This window comes from Sus scrofa, chromosome 15 (assembly GCF_054392235.1).
Source record: "Sus scrofa isolate SSC_HxYL_T2T_F1_AM1 chromosome 15, Sscrofa_HxYL_maternal_Yorkshire_Landrace_v2.0, whole genome shotgun sequence".
In the NCBI taxonomy this organism is placed as follows: domain Eukaryota; kingdom Metazoa; phylum Chordata; class Mammalia; order Artiodactyla; family Suidae; genus Sus; species Sus scrofa.
The window spans coordinates 110,882,331-110,904,153 of record NC_139397.1 but is presented as its reverse complement, the minus strand read 5'-3'; the positions used below and the strand labels follow the sequence as shown (position 1 = coordinate 110,904,153).

At 39.8% G+C, this 21,823-nt stretch overlaps 1 long non-coding RNA gene across 1 annotated transcript in view; it reads right to left on the bottom strand.

Annotated features, from left to right (window-relative positions):
- LOC102167218 (uncharacterized) overlaps positions 1-21,823 on the bottom strand; it is a 75,637-nt gene that overhangs the window by 39,814 nt on the left and 14,000 nt on the right. The gene's annotated exons all lie outside the window — the stretch shown is intronic.

The following is a 21,823-nucleotide window of genomic DNA, read 5'->3' as shown; positions in this document are numbered from 1 at the left end:
AACTAAAGTGACCTTGCAGAACTAAAGTGACCTTGCAGAATGTGGAGAGAGATTTAAAATATTCTCTCAGAAAGAAAAGGTAAAGGAAAAAGAAATGAAAAAAGGTCAAAGAAAAGTATAGAAGAACAAGCAGTAGAAATCGGACAGCTGGATAATTCATCTTCCTTGAGAAGAAAATAGAATATGCCAGTCCAAAGCCATTTAAAAAGTAGGGCTTTAAGCTTCCAGCATTCTCCTCCAGTTTATTCTTACTAAAAACTGAATGCTGAGGTTCCCATCATGGCTCAGTAGTTAACGAATCCGACTAGGAACCATGAGGTCGTGGGTTCAATCCCTAGCCTTGCTCAGTGGGTTTAAGGATCTGGCGTTGCTGTGAGCTTGGTGTAGGCTGCAGACATGGCTTGGATCTGGTGTTGCTGTGGCTGTGGTATAGGCTGGTAGCTACAGCTCCAATTCGACCCCTCCTAGCCTGGGAACCTCCATATGCCGTGGGAGTGGCCCTGGAAAAGACAAAAAAAAATAAAATAAAAATACATAAAAAATAAATAAAAACTGAAAGCTTAACAGTCCAATTCATTGATCCTCCTGCCTGGTTTGTGGGTTGTTTTCCATCAGAGCCAAATATGAGAGCTGTAACTCAAATGTCTTGTCTTAAAAGAGAATAAGTGAATTATACATTAGATAAAAATAGGACAGCAGTGAACTATAGGATGCTGGTTTAGATATTGAGCAGTCATAATCAAAATGACAATAACAACAACTTCGGTATACTGAATATCTTCTGTGTCAGGGACCACACACAGCATTATCTAATTTAATAACCACCAAAAGCCCTATGGGGAAAATAATATTATCATCACCATTTCACTGATTGGTAAATTAAAGCTTGGCAGCACTGAGTAACTGGTCAAAAATCACACCGTCTAGAGAAGGGCAAACAGAAACTTGAGTCTACTTTATCTTTCTCCTGAGACCATGTTCTTTACCACCAGTCTTTGCCATTGGATGATGGTTCAAAAAGTCCAAGTTATCCTAGATTGTGATGCTCATTCTCAAGATGTTCCTTTGTGGTCGCATCAAAGCCTGTACTTTCAGATGCAGCCAGTGAGGAATCAGGAGCGACTGGATCTCTAGAGTGAGCAAATCAACCCCTGAGAGTCTCTGCCCAGTTAGGTTCTGATGATTTCTATGATGCATAGAAATCTGTAGTTTGTTATCAGCCACAGCCCAGAACAACATTAATCCCTGAATAAAGCCTAGCGTTGGGTGTAAGTGAAACCTGGGCTGCTCCAAATGAAGAAGACATGACAAAAGAGAGATGGAGTGGGGAAGGCAGAGAATAGACAACAGTTCCTAGAATAAATGGTTATTAGAATAAATGCAGCTTTCTAACTAACCAAGCAGATTCCAGCTGGTCACACAAACTCCACCAGCTGGACAGGTCCTATCTACTTCAGAGAGGTCATTAAATATCTAAAGAACAATAAGGCTATCTCCAGATTTGGCCTTACTTTTGTTGGTATGTACCTTGGTTATAAGGGCCTGCTGCTTTTTATGAAAAATGTCAAGTAAAAGCACTGAGTCAATTTATAAACTGAAAGGAAAACACTGACTTCCCCTGGACAAATATGATAGAACAGAAAATGTGTCAATGATACAATAGGGAAAAACAACCAAACAAACAAAACCTTTCCTAAAGGAAAGAAATGAATAAGTCTACAAAATAATAGGACATACCTGTATATTTATCAAGCCAATGAAAGTAAAATAAAATAAAACTGACCAACACCTTGATATATCTTAATAAAATTATCGAATTTCTAGGATGAGAAAGAAACCTCCAATTATCCAGACAGAAAAAGAAGGTGACCTAGAATAAGTAACAAAAAAGGCTGGCTTCAGACTTCTCCCCTGAAACATTAGATTCTAGATGAAGATGAAGCGGCTTCAGGGAGTTCCTACTGTGGCTCAGCAGGTTATGAACCCAACTGGTATCATGAGGATTCGAGTTCCATCCCTAGCCTCGCTCGGTGAGTTAAGGATCCTGCATTGCTGCAAGCTGTAGTGTAGGCCGAGAGCGGTAGCTCTGATTCAACCCATAGCCTGGAAACTTCCCAAGTGCAGCAGTAAAAAGAAAAAAAAAAGCCGCTTCTACCCTAAATCCAATGTTCCTCTGAAGTCTCAGAGTGCACATTCCCATAGGAAAGCTTCTGCAAAGTCTTGTTGCACACATGAAAAGGAATATCAAACATTAGGTTGACTATGTATATTAACTTACTGCTTCTCATAGCTGCCACAGAAAGTGATGTTATTATTTTAGCAAAGAGGATCCTGAAGGACAGGGAACTTAGTAAAGTGGCTGAAATCACATATCCTGAAAGTAGCAGATGCTATGATTTGCACCCAAGCACACCAGCTCCAAACTCTGTACTTTTAACCATTATGTTACTTGAAAACTAACAAATCATCTAAAATAAAAAATAATGTACAAGTACTATACCAGTGATACCACTATCATCAGCCCATTCTGGATAGCTCCTCTCGTCCCTCAGGTTTAAGGTTAAATGTCATTTCTAGGGAAATCTTCCCTGTGACATCCTCCAGACTAGGTCCACCACTCACTAAAGAGAACTCCTTAGGTCTTTCAAACGGAGGAGATTTACAAGGGATCAGTTACAAAGATGCTGAAAAAGCTGTGAAAAACAAATAAGGGATAGTGAGACAAAAGATTAAGAATAGAGTTTAATAACAGTAGGAAGTTACAATTATCTCTGTGGTATAAAAGGACAATGGCCACAAGCAGGATCCTAGAAACCATAGCTTTTCAGAGGAAGCCAGAACCACAAAGTGAGGGACTCAATAGCAGGAGCTAGAAACCCAGAAGAGATGTAGCCATCACTGGAATGAGCAGAGAAATAGAAAAGGGGAACAATACACTGGACACCCCTGACCTCCACCTTCCAATCTCCTGCCACCAGCCCCCATGGCCAAACCTATATGAAAGGCCCAGGATAAGGAAAGCTGGACAATGTTTTTCCCTATGACATGGAGCAGAACAGGAGAAGAACAGGCACTGCAGATAAACTTCTCTGGCTATACCACCAAATACCCCCATAATATCCTTACTGTAATATGCATTACCTTTGTAACGGATGGTTTGCCTCCCCAAGGCACTGCTTGCTTGCTTGCTTGCTTGCTTTATTTATTTATTTATTTATTTATTTATTTATTTATTTATTTATGTATGTATTTAATTTATTTATTTATTTATTTATTTATGGCTTCCCCGAAGTATATGGAAGCAAGCTCCCAGGTCAGAGATTGAACCTGCCCCATAGCAACAACCCCAGCTGCTACAGTGACAACACCAGATCCTTAACCTGCTTTGCCACAAGAGAATTCCTGGCACTGCACCTTTTAGATCAGCCTTCAAGAAAGAGCCTGTGCAGTCAGCTGCCAGCCTCCAGCTGCCATACCTACAGGCTACACTGTGGCATTCACACCAAGCCAGTGCTGCTCTGAGCCAATGACTAAGCACAGCAGAGGTATTTGAGCTGGGCCATTCCTAGACCATGTGACTGATGTAACTCCTCTTTTGACTCAGGGCTCCCCATCAGCCTGACTGAGACTTTCTCCAGAGCTGCACCGTAGATGCAGGTTCTTCCTCCCCCTACCCCACTTCCTTCCTCTCTTCCAGCAACACTGTCAGACCAGCATCATGATCTGACAGCATCATGGTCTCTCCTCATCTACTCCCACTCCCTTCTCCATGATCCTTCCCAGGTATTTCCTTCAATCTCTTGGACTCCTAATTGCATCCTTGCATGTGCTTTCTTGGAAAACCCACCAAACTATAACCTCCTGGAGAGGAGAGAATGTGTAGATCTTATTCATTGCTATGGCCTCATCCTCCAGTATAATACTTGGTACAGGGCTAGCACTTGCCACATACTCAGTATTTACTCTGAGTAATTGTCAAATGTTTGAAGAATTAAATTGACACCTCACAATACATTTTCAGTAATAAGTATTAATCATGAACATATTTGGAACAAGCAGTAAATAACTTGCCTTCAGATGAGGATTCATTATGAGTCATCTTGCAGTTTGCAGCTTGCTCTCATACAAAAAAAAAAAATTCTGTATTAATCATGAAGGTGAGTAATATACCAACATTCCTGGACTTGACAAAGTGGATAGCTCCTAGAATTCTTCCTTGGTTTCCAAGTGAGGCAAATAACTTTAAAGTTGGTATTTGAAATTTTTCAGATTTTCACTATTCACTGAAAGATATGTGTATTCAGCAGATAGGGAACAAAGAATCCAGACTACGTAAGGTCAGAAGACAAGATTATTAATAGGATTATTCTTGTAGTCAGGGAACTGAACACTATAGAATCCAATTTAACTGTCCCTTTCCCTGTTGGCCCCTTATTTGAATTTTACTCTTTTTTTTTTCCTTTTTCAGAAGGGAAAACATTTAAAATATCTGAATCAAAGCTAAGATTACAAAAACGAAGCACACAGTGCTACAGAGTGCTAGCAATTTTCTTTCATCTTACTCCACAAAACCAAGAGCAAGATAAGAAGATAGGATGTCGAGAGAAATAATAGGCATCATGTTAAGTGCCAAGTTCTTTTAAAAAGTCTCCTTTGCCACTAAGATTAACCCCTTCTTAAGACAAAAATCTGAAGTAGGCAAATACTTAGGTGCTTTTGTGCGAAATTTCTGGAAAAGTCTCAGGCTTACTTTGCACAATGAATATGGATTCATTCACAGTTCCAATGTCTATCATATTTCTGAAAGTAATTACATAAAATAACTTAAGAAAAAGCACAATTGTTCTCTTTAACCCATATTTCTTGTATATTGGCAGGTAAATCTACAGGTTTAATGAGATTGCGTTTCTATTGTTTTGGCAAGACTTCTTCAGAGATGATGCCGTGAAGTTCATCCACTGGGAGGCACCTAATATCAGGTCATCATCCATTTAGGATGATAGCAGACATTGACGCTCAATGCCCAGCTCCTTCTGGCCAGTAGGAGTTGCAAAATTTTACTGTAATATTATTTTTTCTTCATTTATGAACTATAATAATTTATAAAGAGAAACTATCGCACCAGTAATTTGATTATCTTAGCTGAAGTTAGTATAGAAAAGGCAAAATAAAAGCTTTACTCTATTAATTTACTTATTAGCTTTCAAAATAGGATCCAGAGGGTCCTCCCAAAGTGACTAATGAATCTCTCTTTTTTTTATTTTCGTGTCATTTGAACTTATTCTTTATATTTGGTGTGTTTTCATCTCTTGCAACATTATCTGTATTCGAGCACAAATGAAGGCATCTTTAGCCAAGTGTCAGCCTGCTCAAGGTGGTTCTAAGTTCCTTTGAAACAATCTCAGTAGTCTTTGATAACGGCTACACCTTCAGATATGACAAGCTTTCCATGCTCATCTTCTGCATTTCCTGCCCCAGACCTGAAATCAGCCTCTTATCCAAGAAGTAATGGTTTATGTGCAGGGGGACATGTGACCTGGTGGTGCCCATTTGCTGCTTGGGTTGATAACTGATCTAGGCCTTTGCAGGGAACAAAGCTAGGAAACATGTAGTTTGAAGAAAGGGTAAAATATATCATGTGACCATACCTCCTCAATACTCCAACTCAAATGCAGGACTAATGGTTTTTTTGTTGTTGTTGACTTTTTGTCTTTTTATGGACGCACCCACAACATATGGAGGTTCCCAGGCTAGGGGTCTAATTGGAGCTACAGCTGCCAGCCTAAGCCACAGCCACAGCAACGCCAGAACTGAGCCATGTCTGTGACCTACACCACAGCTCACGGCAACGCCAGATCCTTAACCCACTGAGCAAGGCCAGGGATTGAACCCGCAACTCCATGGTTCCTAGTCGGATCCATTTCCGCTGCGCCACAACGGGAACTCCAGGACTAATGGGATTTTACAAGTTTTGCATTGTAAGCTGGCAGTATAGGCATGCAATCAGAAAAACTCTAATGAGGGAAAAATAGAACCATCTTGTTTCTTTAAAAAAGAGAGAGAAGATGACAGGGATAGAGATGGAGAGATGAGGAGAAACTTACTGATTAGAAGAGAACTAAAATACACCTACTGGGATGGTTATTATCAAAAACGAAAACACTTTTAGTGTAGAAATGGACATTCACACCCCTCTCCTCCTACCAGCCCTCAGAGCCCATGGTTTTAAATATCTGGGAAGTTGTATAGTTTTTCATTTCAGATTTTAAAAAATAAAATTCTTTTGATCTTGTTAAAAAATACATAACAAAATAAGTATTGGTGAGGATGTGGGGAAATTGGAACCCTTGTGTCCTGTTGGGGGGAATGTAAAATGGAATTACCAGTTGATCTAGAAATTCTATTTGGGGAATATACCTAAAAGAATTGAAGGCAACGTCTCAAAGAGATATTTGTATATCCATACTCATAGCATCATTATTCTCAATAGCCCAAAGGTAGAAGCAATCCAAGTGTCCATTGATGGATGACTGGATAAATAAAATGTGGTATACACATACAATGGAATAGTACTCAGCCTTAAAAAGGAAGGGAGTTCTGGCACATACTATAATACAGATGAAACTTGAAGACATTATGCAAAGCGTAATAAGCCAGTTACAAAAAGTCAAATGCTGTGTGATCTATTATATGAGGTACCCAGAGGGGTAAAATTCATAGGAATAGAAAGTATAATGGGGCTGAGAAAGACTGAGAGGAGGGAGGAATGAGGAGTTATTGTTTAATGGATACAGAGTTTCAGTTATGGAAGATGCAAAGGATTTGGAGGTATATGATGGTGACAGTTGCACAATGTGAATGTACTTAATACAACAGAACTGTACACTTAAAAATGGTTAAGATGGCAAACTTAATGTTATATGTATTCTACCACAAATTTCAAAAATAGAATTAAGAAACATATAAACAAATTGCAATGTTATTTGGATCCAGATTCAAAATTTAAAAACAAAAGTCTAAGGTATCATAGTGTGTATTCACCCAAGAGCTGTCATTTCAGGAAACAGAATTGTGGGAACAGGGAAAGTATCACTGGAAAGGAGGAAATGCTGACATAAAGTTGCATTAAGGAGGTCACCTATGCCTAGGGGCCGATTCTGCCTGGGCCACTGAGAAGCACAAGGCAGGCTGCCAAGAATTGTCTTCTTGCAAGACAGGGGGTCAGTGCTGCCCCTGGGTTTTTATGACCCCCACTTCTGAGATGCACTATACACTCAATGGTGTGTTGTCTCCCTTTGGGACATGGGACTCACGCTCAGAGTGAGACACTGCCAGCAGGAAGGAGCCTGGGCACACATAAAACTCTGAGGCTGAAATAATGAAGGGGCTGAGAGGATGTGATCTAAGGACCTTCAGGCCTCTTCACAAGAGACCAGGTGGGAAATAAGGATACTGACTGAATACTAATGATAAAGAAGAAGGATGGTTAACTTTTTGTTAGTCATGATCATTACACTGTGCTGTGTTTAAGGCAGGAAATCCAAAAAAGAGAAAGAAAGAAAGGAAGGAAGGAAGGAAGGAAGAAAAATGGAAAGAAAAGAAAGAAAGAAAATACTTGTTTTAGAGAAACACTTTGGGATATTTACAGATGAATTGATAGGATATCTGGTATTTGCTCCAAAATAAATAGAAAGGGATACTTCTCTACTTCAGTGGAGGATAGAGAAATAAAATTGGTTATGAGTTAATACTTGTTGAAGCAAAGGAATAAGTACGTGAGGGCTCACTATAATATTCTATCTGTGCATATAAAATTTTCCATAGTAAAACTTTTAAAAAATATAATTGTTTGACAACACTCGTAAAGATAGCCTCTTCACTTCACTAAAGCCAAGTATCTTTCTATGATGCTTGTTTTGGTTAGTCATGACAATTATTTTCCATTCTCAAATCCTGAAAGTTTTCTTAGGTGTGGGTCTTATGGTCTAAAAACAATAATTTCCTCCTGAATACAAAGTCTGAAAATGTTTGCAATTAAACACATAATCTCAGAGACTTTAAAATAAATGTTAATTATTCATGCAATGTAAGTATTTACTGCCCATACTTTTATACCTATTTCCTGCTACCAGAAAATACTGTAAAATTTAAACTTAACTTTTGCAGCAGTATACCATTCCTTATAGCTTGATATAATAAATACTAAAATAAGAAAGCCTACACGCAAGCCTTAGTAGTATCGTGGCCACAAGTTCCAAAAACTAAGTGTTGTGCAGTGAGAAACCTGAACCTACTATAATCGCATGTGAGTTATTTCCTCAACAAACACAGAAAATGTCCTGAAAAGTCAAATAGATACTTTGCATTATCTTTTCTGAACAATGCACTATTCTGCCTTATCACATTTTGCCCACTTCTACATTGGTCATTGTTCTTTGGTGGCAAAGCAGCAGGAACCTGTTGTTTACTTAATCTAGAAAGGAAATCATTGGGAGGATACAGGAAAGCTTAGAGAGTGGTGGGGGAAAAAAGCTGAAGCAAAAAAAAAAAAAAAAAAGGACAGAGACCAGAAGAGCATCAGATGTGGTGGTGGCAGGAACAAATGGATGATTTCAGGGTACCACCACCAGGGTGAATGGCCTAGAACTATGCTAAGCTTTCAGTTCCTCTGCTCAAGATTCTTTTTCCCTGGAAGTCTCAGTGGTATAACTTGGGCTGGGTCCTCTCCGTTGGTCTTGACTGACAAGCTTAGCATTGCTGTACTGGTGAGGAGGATTAGTTCCTTAAAGCAAAAATAGAACCAAAAAAAAAAAAAAAAAAGGAGAAGAAAATTGCAGGCTGGGCAAGCAAAATCAACAGAGGCCTTCTCCTGCCTCCTTCACTGAAATGCAAGAGGCTCATTCATTTCAGTATCCAAAGAACACAGCTCAGGTATTGGTTAGGAAATGTATATACTGAATATTTACACTGACCATAGTAGGTCCTGTCAAGAGCATGGACTTAACGATGTCAAAAGGCAATGCCATCCAACACATGATTTGACTAAGTCAACACTAACTTGATAGACATACTGGGAGGCAACAGATGAACCCAAGCTCCTTAAAGAGCCAAATAGAAATAGAATGAATGGAAGAAGCAAGAGAGAAGTACACTTTGGGTTGACCTCATAACTCCACAGCAATCAGAGGTCTTTGTTCAAAATGTTATGCTGCCTCTGTACACATATATCAATTAGACAATTTCTTGATTGATTTCACGAGTCCATTACTTAATTTGTATATGGAACCCCCAGCATTAAGACAAAGCTACAGTGTGAGACTCAGCCAGTCGTGGTTATAGTATTTCTTACTCTGTGTGCAGTGAATTATTGATTACATATTGATCTGGTAGATACATTCCTACATCTTTGTCAGTACTATCATTTCTGAACATGAAGGGCAGAAATATTTTGCCATTAATATGAAGGACTACCTGATATTTCAGGAACACAGACAAGAGGCATTCTTTATTGAAACTGAGAATGTTATACAAGCAATTATATAAAACATGTCAGTGCCTAGCCATTTCTAAATCAACACTATAATCCATTAATTTTAACATGCAATTTATGAAAGAAAGGCTGTGAGTACAAAGCTCTTTTTTTTTTTTTTTTTTGCCTTTTCTCGAACCGCTCCCACGGCATATGGAGGTTCCCAGGTTAGGGGTCGATTCGGAGCTGTAGCCACCCGCCTACGCCAGAGCCACAGCAATGCGAGATCCGAGCCGCGTCTGTGACCTACACCACAGCTCACTGCAACGCTGGATCCTTAACCCACTGAGCGAGGGCAGGGAACGAACCCGAAACCTAGTCGGATTCTTTAACCACTGCGCCACAACGGGAACTCCCAAAGCTCTTTTTTTAATGCAGGTAACTTTAATAGCAACATACATGCCGGAGTAAATATTATTTCACATTCCATTCATGCAAATGGAATTATATACAGTGAGCTACCAGATTAGAGATAAAAATAAGTCACTGAAATAATGTTCAGAATTCTAAGATAAATATCAATAAAAACAATGGACAATTTCTAAAGCAACCACAATATGCTTTCCTTGTATAGACATAGATATACTCACACACTAAGGAGAAAGTAGATTATACATTAGCTTGTTCTGGAAGGTCTGGATACTTCTGCACTTTTCTAATTATTCCCGTTTCTCTACAAAGATGTCTGATCAGCCAGTAAAATCAAAGTTGTTTAATAGAACCCTTTCGTACATAAAAAGTCACTGGCTGAAGAAACCCATATTCCCAAAGTACTTCCCTTCTCTACTAATTGTGTTTTTACTTGGAAATGGCTTCATGGTGGCAGTTAAGAGGAAAGAACCCTGAATGTCAATTCTTCAATTCAAGCCAATTGTCTGAGGGAAAAAAATTTAGAGAGGAGAGGTATAAGAAGAAAGAAAATCTTTCACACATAAAATATGTTCAGGAAGTGCTAGTTGAATGAGCAGTGTCAGGGATCCCAACTTGAGCCTACACTGCTACTGTATTTCAGAAATCTGTCTCGACATCTCAGGCAAACAGGTAAAAAGGACCTGACAGAAACTTATTTGCTTCAAGGGATGTAGAACTTTCCAGAGAAATTCACCCCAAGAGAATAAAAATGACCCCCCAACAATCAATGACTTGGCTGGTTGAAGAGACAACCCAGGTGCTAGCACTCACTCCTTTCATCCTCTGTCTGGCACCCGGGGGAAGAAGGGGCTTGGGGTATAAAACCCCAGCATTTTATTTCATGTAACACCATACACACAAAGGATAGTGGCACCAGCACTGCCATGTCTGTCCACCCTAACAGATTCCAGCACAAAGTGGGAGAGGGGTCTCATTGCCCATTTTGCCATAGACTATCCTTCAGTTTAGCTGCTGAGAGGGCTCTGTCTTGTCCCTGGTGTACCCCTCAGGGAGTTGCAGTGCCTGAGGGAGGGAAGAGCAGCATGTGATGGCTGGGCATTTCTTGGGCACATGTGGAAATACCCTGGGGACCACTGTGTGGAGCTTGAGCAAGTCACTGGGAGAGCCTGTCAAATTTGGGACATTACTGATAATGTGACTCCAATGAATCTACAGATTAGTGAGCCTGAGTCAACTCAGGGAACAAATAAATGAATAAACCCTAATCACTTTAAAACACTTGCTCCCTTCACATACCTGACTTCAATCAAAACTAGAAGATGGTGATGTCACTGGAGACTGACGTATCAGGACAAAAGATAACAGTGGGAAATATCTGGGCTTATCCTAGCCAACAGTCTCTGACAATCATTATGTTTTTCTTTGAATCCCATGGTTGTAGTAAATCAATCCAAGCAACTCCTAAGCTCCTTAAAGACTTGCTTGTTTTTTTTTTTAAATATGCAGTCTGGATAGTTTCTTTCAACCATTTCCATGTCATCTTGTCTCATCATATCTGATAAGCAAAAAAATTAACTCAGGTTGACATCCTCCCTATGAGAGATGCAGAGCTATTGAATTATCTAAAGATGGTTCTAAATACCAGCCTTTAACTGATAACTGATCAGCAAAAAGCAAGCATTGTTTCCGACATGCCATGTCACATTTCTAACTCTTCACTCTGCATTGTGCTACATCCTGCAATGTCAGCTAACGTGGAAAGCAGCAGTACACAATATGACGGGGTGACTTAAAATTGAATGAAAGCCACTATTCAGGCTGAGCATCCATTTTATGCCTTCCATTAGGAAAAATATAAGGGCAAAGAATGAAAGGTTATTTTCAGAAACCATTGTTTGAAATAAGCTATGCTTCCTTGAATACTTACATAAAATGTATCTCTTTTTTTGTATCTTTACTCAGTGATTTATTATTGTGAAAGCCAATTTAAAAGATAAATCCTATACCATTTCCCTAATTAACCTGCACTTATACATGCTGTCATCTTATTCCATAATATAGTTTTTGGCTTGAAATCACAGGCCTTTTAAATTCTGGAGTTGGAAAGGACCTGGGAGATAATATAGGTCAAACCATTACTGTACTGATGAGGAAACAAAGCCAGGATGTAAAATGATTTGTCTCAAGTCACATTGCTAATTAGTGGCAAAGCTCCTGCTAGAACCTGTATCCCCTTTCAGTCAGTGTCTCTCAATTACACCATGTGGGTTGTAAGCTGCAGAGAGGAAATGCAGTAAACTGGAGGGCACCTTGAGATTATTTACAATGTTTATAAACGGCAGACAATTAGACCTAACATGCTCTGACTGAATTTCTGTTTTATTTTCATTTCTAGCCACATTTCAGTGATTGAAGAGAGCTTGCTATTAGAATGGTCAAGAAACAAAATCCTGTGAATCTGACAAAATGTGCTGTCTAATAAGCTAAAACTTAAATGAATGGAAATGACCAAAAAAAAACAAAACAAAACAAAACAAAACAAAACACGGGGGGAGAGGGTACGGATCCGGAGAGGAGAGAGCAGAGAAAACCAAGGATCAGAGCCATTAGTTTGCCCAAGGTGACCAGGAAGCAAGCATGCACCAAATCTTTCCTGCAGCATGTGTAAGTTCCTGGGCCAGGGATCGAACTCAAGGCACAGCAGTGACAATGCCGAGTCCTTAGCCACTAGGCCACCAGGGAAGTCCTCAGCTCTCTTTTAAACAAATAGTTGCTAACCAGATCTTTCATAACTCAATTGCCTTTCCAATATAAATAACTATCATACCAAATACATGAGTTCCAGTTAGGTTGTGACAGATGATAAAAAGGAGGAAGAGCAAAGAATACAGCCATATGCTTGAAAAATACTTCAAAAAGCTGGCTGTATTTCAGGGGGAAGGAGAGACCAGCATGGAGGGATTTCAGGAGAAACACAATCTCTCCTCCCACGTACCATCAAGGCCTAAAACAATTATGGCTGCTTTGTCTTAAGGATTTTTGGTTTTTGTGCACAGATTGCCCATCCTGAAATTTTTGCACAGTACTGTCCACGTCGCTCTCATTAACACATTTAACTAAATTCAGTGTCGACTTTGCCACTTTCCTAGACTCCCTTAGCTCTCTGACTGTGGCACTCATTCCCAACTGTGCTTCGCTTTTTATATGCACCTAAACCATTTTTTAATAATATACCACTCCTCCTTGAAAATGAAGACTTTCACCCATTGTCTCTGCTCCCTCCAGCCCTGAGGCACAGTGCTTGCCATCTTCATAGGAAATAGACATAGCTGTCTAGACCTGAAAATCTAAACAGTACTCTCTGATGATTGTTTTCCATATCTTGGCCTACCACCAAAATATGATCTTCTACCCTTCCTAGATGGAAAAGCATTCTGCCTTTGAGACAGATGCAAAAAAAAAAGGATGTGAACAAGTAGGTTTTTATGTTATTTGTTGACTTTGTACCACCACTCCAAACACTAAGCACTGATGATGCTTTAAAAGCCTCTTGTCCTCTTTGGCCTTTTTCAAAAGTCTCTGTTCCTTCTGAGTCTTAACCTTCCTGACTCTCTTCATGAGGATTTCTGTGTGTCTCTCCTGGTTGTACTAGATCATTCACTCATTCTTCCTTTTGTTGAGCACAGCCTGTTAGACCCAAGAGAACCCAAGTGGTTGGTCCTCAGCCAGCCTTGGAGCTTCCACAGATCCCTTTCTTTTTATTGCTTCATGGGGGAAGGTATATTTCAGAAGTAATTTTTAGAATTCCATTTTCAGAGCCTCCTTTTCATTCTAAGTTATCTTTCCTATTAAAGTTTGGCTGTACCGAGTCCTGGGGTAGAAGGGAACACCTCCTATTCCAGAACTGAAAGGGGGTGGGAGATGAGATTATCAGGGTTACAGCAGTGGGTAACCATCTGGGCATCTTCATCTTCAGCCTTTTAACATAGTAATGATAAGGACATCAATGTCTCTCCTCTCTTCTGCTGAGGGCCTATGGGTCACTTCACTACTTTGAAGGTAAAAGAAAGAGAAAGATGTCTCAGGACACATAGGAATAATTTGTTTGCATTTCTGATTGAAGCCATGGTAAGGAAAACCAATGGCTAAAGTGAGGTCTGCTATGCTCCTCAGAGACTGAGTGGCCAGTAGCCCCTTTACCACAAATAGCAGAGTGACCCTATAATAAACTGAGAGTTTTCACACCTCAGGGAGTGAATGCCACACATCCTGTATGGATGAGAGGCAACTACACTTTCACATATGCCATTCGTGGAGGCTCCCACGTGCACTCAATTTCGCACCAACTCAAGGCCCTGTTTGGACCCAATGATTCATCATGGATGCTGAGATGTGGCAGGTGAGCAATGGTACCCTGAAGACTCTCTCTGCCCACCTGTGAGTCACACCTTCTGTCACCAGACATCATGTGGCTTCTATTCACTGACTCACCACTGCCAAGAGTGGAGGTGCCAGGAGAGACAGGTGTTCCCGCTGCTCCTTTTGACATCACAGTGCCCCCAGACAGCTGTCAGAAATCAACTGAGTACTACATGCCTTCTTCCTCCCACCTCCAACCTTCTCCTTCCCAGGGCCCATCTCCCTCCTTACTGTAAGGTTGGAGGGCTTTGTGCCCACTCCAGAGAAGCCTCCAGATATGGAAGTACTCACTACTCTGGTGAAACCTCTGAGGAGTAAATGCAATAGAGGGCTTCTATTCCCTTTAGGCTCTGTGGCTGGACACATGGGAACAAGTCTGAGAGCAGAGTTTCAATTACTGTCAGAATTTTCCATAATCTGCCAATCAGTTGCTTTGCAACATCCTCCAGTCCTTGGATGGGAGGCCTGTGCCAATTTGCATGGATGCTTTGTAAAGATGAAACCCAAAAGGCATACGTATGCTCCAACATGGCTGCAATTTTAGCTGTTCTGAGAACACAGCAAGATAAATAACCATGCCATGAGAAATTACAGCATTATGTACTGCAATAAATATGACAAATGATAGGCCAGATATTCATTGGCTCATAACAGTTGGCAGGCATAACCATCTGTGGATCCAAAGTTCGAACTATTTGTTTTCTCTCCTACAGCTGCCTAGATCTTTGTCCACCTCTCTGAAACCTCTGGCCTTTACGACAGCCTGGACAACCCTGTGAAACCTTTGACTTTATTAGATTTTAATTAAGAAATACAGGTATTGCCACAGAAAAGGCAAAACTCTGTGTGTATAGGAGAGAAAACATAACCAGAGACCTTGTGTTCCTTTTCTTAATGTAGAGAAGCTTTTTACTTGCAGAGAATCTAAAAGCAGGAGAGGCAAACCTAACGATAATTAAGAAAAATGATGGTGGTTGTTGCCACAGAAGAAATAAATCTTCTGTGTCTCCCGTTTATTTATTGATTAAACAAGGAACCCTACAATGGATTTAAGTCCCTGCTTTAGTCACTAGAAAGGTAACACCAAAGTCCATTATTTCATTATGTGAAATTCTAATCTATATTTCTCATTTAGAATCTAAATCCTCTGCTTGGTTGAAATCTCACAGCTTCCACCTCTGATAAGAGAAGCCTAATGAGCCCTAATGTCGCCCCAGCAAAACTCGCCCAATTAGAGCAGCCGTTCACAAAAAAAAGTATACTGTGAACTTCTAATGCAGAACCTTGACAGTTAGGAGTTGAAAAATCCATGCTAAGAAAAATCAGATTTTTAAACAGGTATCTTTCTAAGCTTAACTATTTCCTGCTCCTAATTCTTCTGTCTTAGCCATACACTAGAATATAGGGAAGGGTTTTATCAGAAAGGCAGAGAAAAGGATTTTTCAGGGCAGTGAAAGATGCTAACAGTTCCCTGTAATATAAACCTTTTCCCCAGTTAGGAATCTGACCTGGGATTGAGTAGCTCAGCAGAACTGATTTTCTCATTATTAAATATTTTGTCTTTTGTATAAATGTTTCTCTTTCAGCACTTATTAAAATAAAGCAAAATGACCAGACCCAAGAGCAAAATTCCTTCTACGCTTCTCACACATAAAACACCAAACCAACCAGTCATTAAGAGTAGATTTTGGAAAAAAGAGAAACTGCAGGACTATGAGATCACTCTGCTACCACTTCTTATCCAAGTACCACAGCATCACCACTAAATCAATATTGCTAGAGTAAAGTAAATCTATTCAGCGATATTTATTGACCCAGTGGGCACTGGGTGCCTTCTATGTACAAAGCAGTGAGTAGAGTTTGGGGGAATGAGGGAGTGAGAATAAACCAGACATGCCCCCTGCTTAAGCCTTCCAAAGAATGAATCATTCTAATGTAGGGCAGAGAGGACTAAGATATACAGTGAGGGAAGCAGCAGACAGAGGGGATCAGTCAGCTCTGAGGACAGACCAAGAGGGAAGGTTTCCTGGAGGAAAGGGTACTTGAAGAAAAGGAAGACATGAACACGCTGACACAGGGAAGTAGGACTGGAAGAAACACGAAAACACAAAAGCATAAAGGTAGAAAAGTGCTTTAGAATGAAGTACAGTGAGAAAATGAGCAATGTACCAGGCATGCAAACAAGCACTGAAAATCATTCACTCACAAATATTAATTGAGGATTTCTCGGAGTATTTCTGGCACTCTTCAGAGCACTGGGGAGCTAGTACTGAGCAAAACCAAGAAAATTTCTGCTTGCACAATTATTTCCTAGTTGGGGAAGAGATATATTGAAAAAGGTAATGATATAACACATCAAATATTTTTAAATTATACATGTATTAGAGGAATTATAGAAGGTGTTCAGGGGAATTTCTCTAACAAGGTAACTCAAGCAGAAACCAAAAGTGAAGGTTAAGTATCTATTTAGAGGAATTATAATCCAGGCAGAGACCCGGAGGTGAGACATATCCAGTACAGTGTCAGGTTGAGGACAGAGAAGGCCAGGATGGCTGGGCGATGGAGAAAGAAGCAGGGAGTGATGTCAGAGAGATGGCACAGGGTGTGGGTGGTGGCCAGCCACATCTTCAGGACTTGTCTGCCTGAGTCAGGACTTCGGATTTTCCTCTGGGTAGGATGAAGAGACTTTGGAGGGCTTACAGCAGAGGACTGGATGACCCATCATATTTTGGGATGAGAACTATGACTCTTCTATGGAGGACAGACAGGGGTGGTAAGGAATCCAAGAGAACAATTAGAAGACCAGAGCAATAGCAAGACATGACAGCGACATGGAAGAGGAGTACATTGTGTATGTAAATACTGGCAGGGCAAGAAAAGGTTGAAAATAGCAATAGCAGGGTGTTTACTCCTAGTCTAAATAGGCTAAAATTCTCCCTCATTTACAAAAGTTTATTTATATACAGCTGCAAGTTGATTTTGACCCTGACAATCATATCATTCAAAATATACAAATAGCAAAGTTAGCTGGAATTACTCAGACATTCTAGCAATAACATCAACCCCTCCAAGCAGAGGAGGAATGAATGTGCAATCTGACTAATGGCATCGAGGTGCTGTCATGGGGGCCTTTCTCACCCAGGACTTTGGGACTGCAGTTCTCTCTATTCACAGCCTAAGTAGTTCCCAGGTTAAAAAACCACCAACACTCCTCTAATCCTCCTGCTAATGTAAACTATTAAAGGTAATAGTGGGGTCTTTGTCTCTAAACAGCCTTATCTTCCTTCTTAGTCAATTCAGCATAAACCTTCTCCAAGACCATAGATCAAGAAATGTGTGGCAGCAGGTGCTATTCCTGCAGTCAGGCAGCCAAGAAGGAGCAGGGAGTGACTGATGGCTGTTGACTCCCAGTAACTAGTGCTGCCGAAGATCTGCTTGCTCTCCAGCCTCCCATGTGACTTAGAGATACGGCTCCCCTCACTTAGTCCCAGATCCCTCACCCACACTCTTCCCCCCTTCAGGGCCCCACTCTGATTTCTATTTTCCCCCCATCTCCTATCACAGATTTAGTTTATTATTAACACAAGTTATCATGTCATGGGAGAGGTGCTTGTTTGATGGCTCAGGTATCTCAACAGTCTCATGATTGATAAGCTCTTAAAATCACCCAGGTAAAAACTGCTGCAGCAGAAGCCTCAGATCGAACAGAACAGACAAGGAGGACCATATTTTCAAATGCCCGTGGCAACCTCTAGGTCAGGTTCTTTCTCTGACCCAAAAATAAAAAAAAATAAAAAAAAAAAAAATTAAAAAAAAAAGGAAAAGAATCCACCAGTATAATGTGATGAGAAATGCAAGGTGATATGTCAGAAATAACAATGCAGGTCAAGTTGGCATTTGTTGTTACTGAAAGTGATGAGCGATATTCCTTCTCCTAGAACTGCTTTTGCTCCTCCAAGAAAAATAATTCTGTATCAGTCATTATCTTTTCAAAGCAATAGAATATGAGGTTTTTTTTTTTCTCATTATGAAAATGGTGGCCCCATTGTAAAATAAAGGTGACCATTATCTCTTGGTAAATGACACTGTTTTTTAAAAACAGCAAGCATTCACATAATTCCATCCTCAAAAATACTTTAAATGATTTTTCAGACTCCAATGTACATATAAGTCACCTTGAGATCTTGCTAAAAATTAGATTCTAGTCCAGAGGGTCTGGGGTGTAGCCCAAGCATCTGTATTTTTAACAAACTCCTAGGTAAAAGTTAACGCTGTCACTGGGCCAATCACTCATCATGTAGCAGGACATTCAAGAGTATTTTCAGAATTATGGTTTTGATTACTCTGTATTTCCTTTTGCTTTCTAGAATATGCTACTTTCTACTAGATTTGGATTTTGATCAGGACCCTTGTTTGCTCTTTCAGGGTGCTCAGAAGTTCTCTGATGATAGTATTTGAATATCTAGATTTTTTAACAATTACAGTTAGTCATGTATTACTGTCCTCAGTGTCAGACAGAATATTTATGATACTTACTCTGCATTTTATTGTTAATATATAGGTCACTATGCTGATGAGTTGACGTGGGGAAATTTTCTTTATTCATCCTTGGGAAAGTTAATAAATAAACCCTTTAGAAATCCAGTAAGCAAGAGTCAGATTGTTTTTAAAAAATACTGTATTTCTTCAGAAAATATTAAAGCTCTAACAACAATCTTTCTAGAGGGCAAAAAAAGATGCTATTTTACTTGCTCCTCGGTAGAGTGAAAGCTATGAAAAATGATGGAAGGGAGCTTAAAATAAAAATAATCTTATTTTACATTTTGATTCAGATCCTGTAATTTCAAAGAAAGCTTTTGAAGATAGATTGATTTTGATAATTTCCTGCATTCCACTTAACATCACCTGGAGCCAATCAAGAGAAATCAGAATATCTTGCTCTGACATTTGGGTGTGAAGCAAAAACAACACCTTTATATTTTAAACTTCACTCTTTCTAAAGTGAGAGGCTGAGAGGTTGAAAGTTCTGGTTTCATCCATGCACATAAGGAAACACAGCATTTGACCCACAGATAAGTTCAAATCAGTTTTGCTGAGCTGGCAGTTCTATTTGAAATCTCTCAAGTAGAATCTGTTGATCAAGCCAAAGTGCGTCCTATGGTTCATTTTGCAGATAAACATCCTCAAAAGCCTGTAGTTGAGAATATTTCATTTCCTTAAAACCCATGCCAATTTTAAGATTGTCAATTTATTTTCAAATTGCAGAGTTGGGATGGTATTTGAGTATGCAGGAGAATATATTGCTCAATTGTCATTTAACCATAGATTAAATGTCTGCATAAAAAGGAATGCATTTTACAATTTTCAAATTGATGAAAGTTTTATGGGGAGATGTAATGAGAATAAGGATGTATTTTATGCAGGAGGAAATGCTGTCTGGCACTGAGAACCATAGATAAGGATTTAAGAGTCTAGGATTGAATTGGTGGCATCACAAAAGATGCCTTCAGGCATGGATGCTCCAAGGTAGGTCAAAAGAGCATCAGCTGAATCATAAATGCTTACTGCTTCCTTTGTAAACCTCAAAGAATTTCTGGTTCCCAGGTGTAAGGAGAGGGCACGATCCCCTCAGATCTGGCTTGTGAAGTTGGCCACAGCGTCAAAAGCAGTTTAGCATAGAGCAAGGGTAGCATGTTATGGCGTCACAGGCATGGATTTCCCAACCAAACTGCCTATGTTTGAATCCACTTACTAGCTCTGTGCCCTTGGGCAAGTTACTTACTTGTGCCTGAGTTTCTAAGCTATAAAAGGAAAAAAAAAAATCTATGGCGTAAGATTGTTATGAGGATTAAGTGAGTAACATTTGTATAAGGCTCAGCTCAATCCCCGGTGTAAGTATAAGCACTTTGTATTTGTTAAATAAATGAATGAATAATAAAAAGCAAAGTGACTTAGATGTATTCTCTGGCTTCATATTGCCTCGTTTCAAATCTCAGTTCTGCTACTCTACTGGGCAGGTTATTATTCTAGCTGAAAAGTATAATATAATACTACCTACCATTATATGAGTGGTTGTGGGCAAGATGGTTGTGGGCAAGATACTAGCTATCTGAAGCCTGGTTCAACCTTACAGCAGTATACTTTCCCTGGTTGATGTATATGAGCTACTTTCCATACAGCAGACTTATTAAATTTGGTAAGTATGTCTTTAACTCATTGAAAAATTGTTTGTACAAGAAAGGGCCAGAGAAAGAAAACAAAACAAAAAACCCTGTAGTGTTATACCAGCAGTATTCATCAAGGTTAGCATCCACACATTAATCAACCCTCTCTGGGCACAGTCGTTTATCAATTATGACTCTACTTCACAGTACTGTCATGCAGCCCATATTTGACTATTTAGCCCACAAAAATAATCTCTTTTTATGGCGTGTTTTCTAACACAGAGTACATGATGATAACACCTTACATTTATATGGCATGTTAATGTTTTGTAAAGCTGTTCACATCCATTATTTTATTTAACTAGACATATCGTAAGAGGGTCATTTGTCTTTGAAGAAGCAGCTCTGAGGAAATTTTTCAAATTTAATTTAAAACCATACTTTCCCTGCTACCAAGAGTTATCATTGAAGATGGTATTTCCATCAATGGCTCCTTTCAGGTGACTGACTGTAGTCACCCGATCTCTGGATGTTTTAACATTGCTGCCCCAATGTTAAAACAGCTCTCTGTGTTCTCTCCTCTTCTCTCGGCTTCGATCCAATGCCACATTGCCCACTATTCTGATGACATCTCTACTTAAAAGTAAATTTTTTGTTCTTACTCATTCAAAATCTTCACACTTGCCACCACTATAGACTAGTTCTAACCACCTTTCCTTGACCCCAGTACCTCAAGATAAGGTGCACTGCCTCTTCTCCATTTAGTCAGTGCACGACCTAAGTATCAGTGTCATCCTGACAGTTCAGAGTCCACTTTTTCAGCCAAAAAATGATCTCTTTGCCTGGGACTTACTGTTTTTTTTTGTTTTTGTTTTTGTTTTTGTTTTTGTTTTTGTCTTTTGCCTTTTTTTTAGGGCCACACCCACGGCATGTGGAGTTCCCAGGCTAGTTGTCTAATCAGAGCTGCGGCCGCCAGCCTACACCAGAGCCACAGCAATGCCAGATCTAAGCCACGTCTACGACTTACACCACAGCTCACAGCAACGCTGGATCCTTAACCCAATGAGCGAGGTCAGGGACCGAACCCGCAACCTCATGGTTCCTAGTCAGATTCGTTTCCACTGCTCCACGGCGGGAACTATGATTTTTAACTATTTATTACTGTACTTCTTTTTTTTTTACTTTATTAAGTAAATATATAGCTCGCCTACTTTCAAAATGAATCGGAGGTGACTTAAAAACACATGAGCGGAGTTCCCGTCGTGGCTCAGTGGTTAATGAATCCAACTAGGAACCATGAGATTGCAGGTTCGTTCCCTGGCCTTGCTCAGTGGGTTAA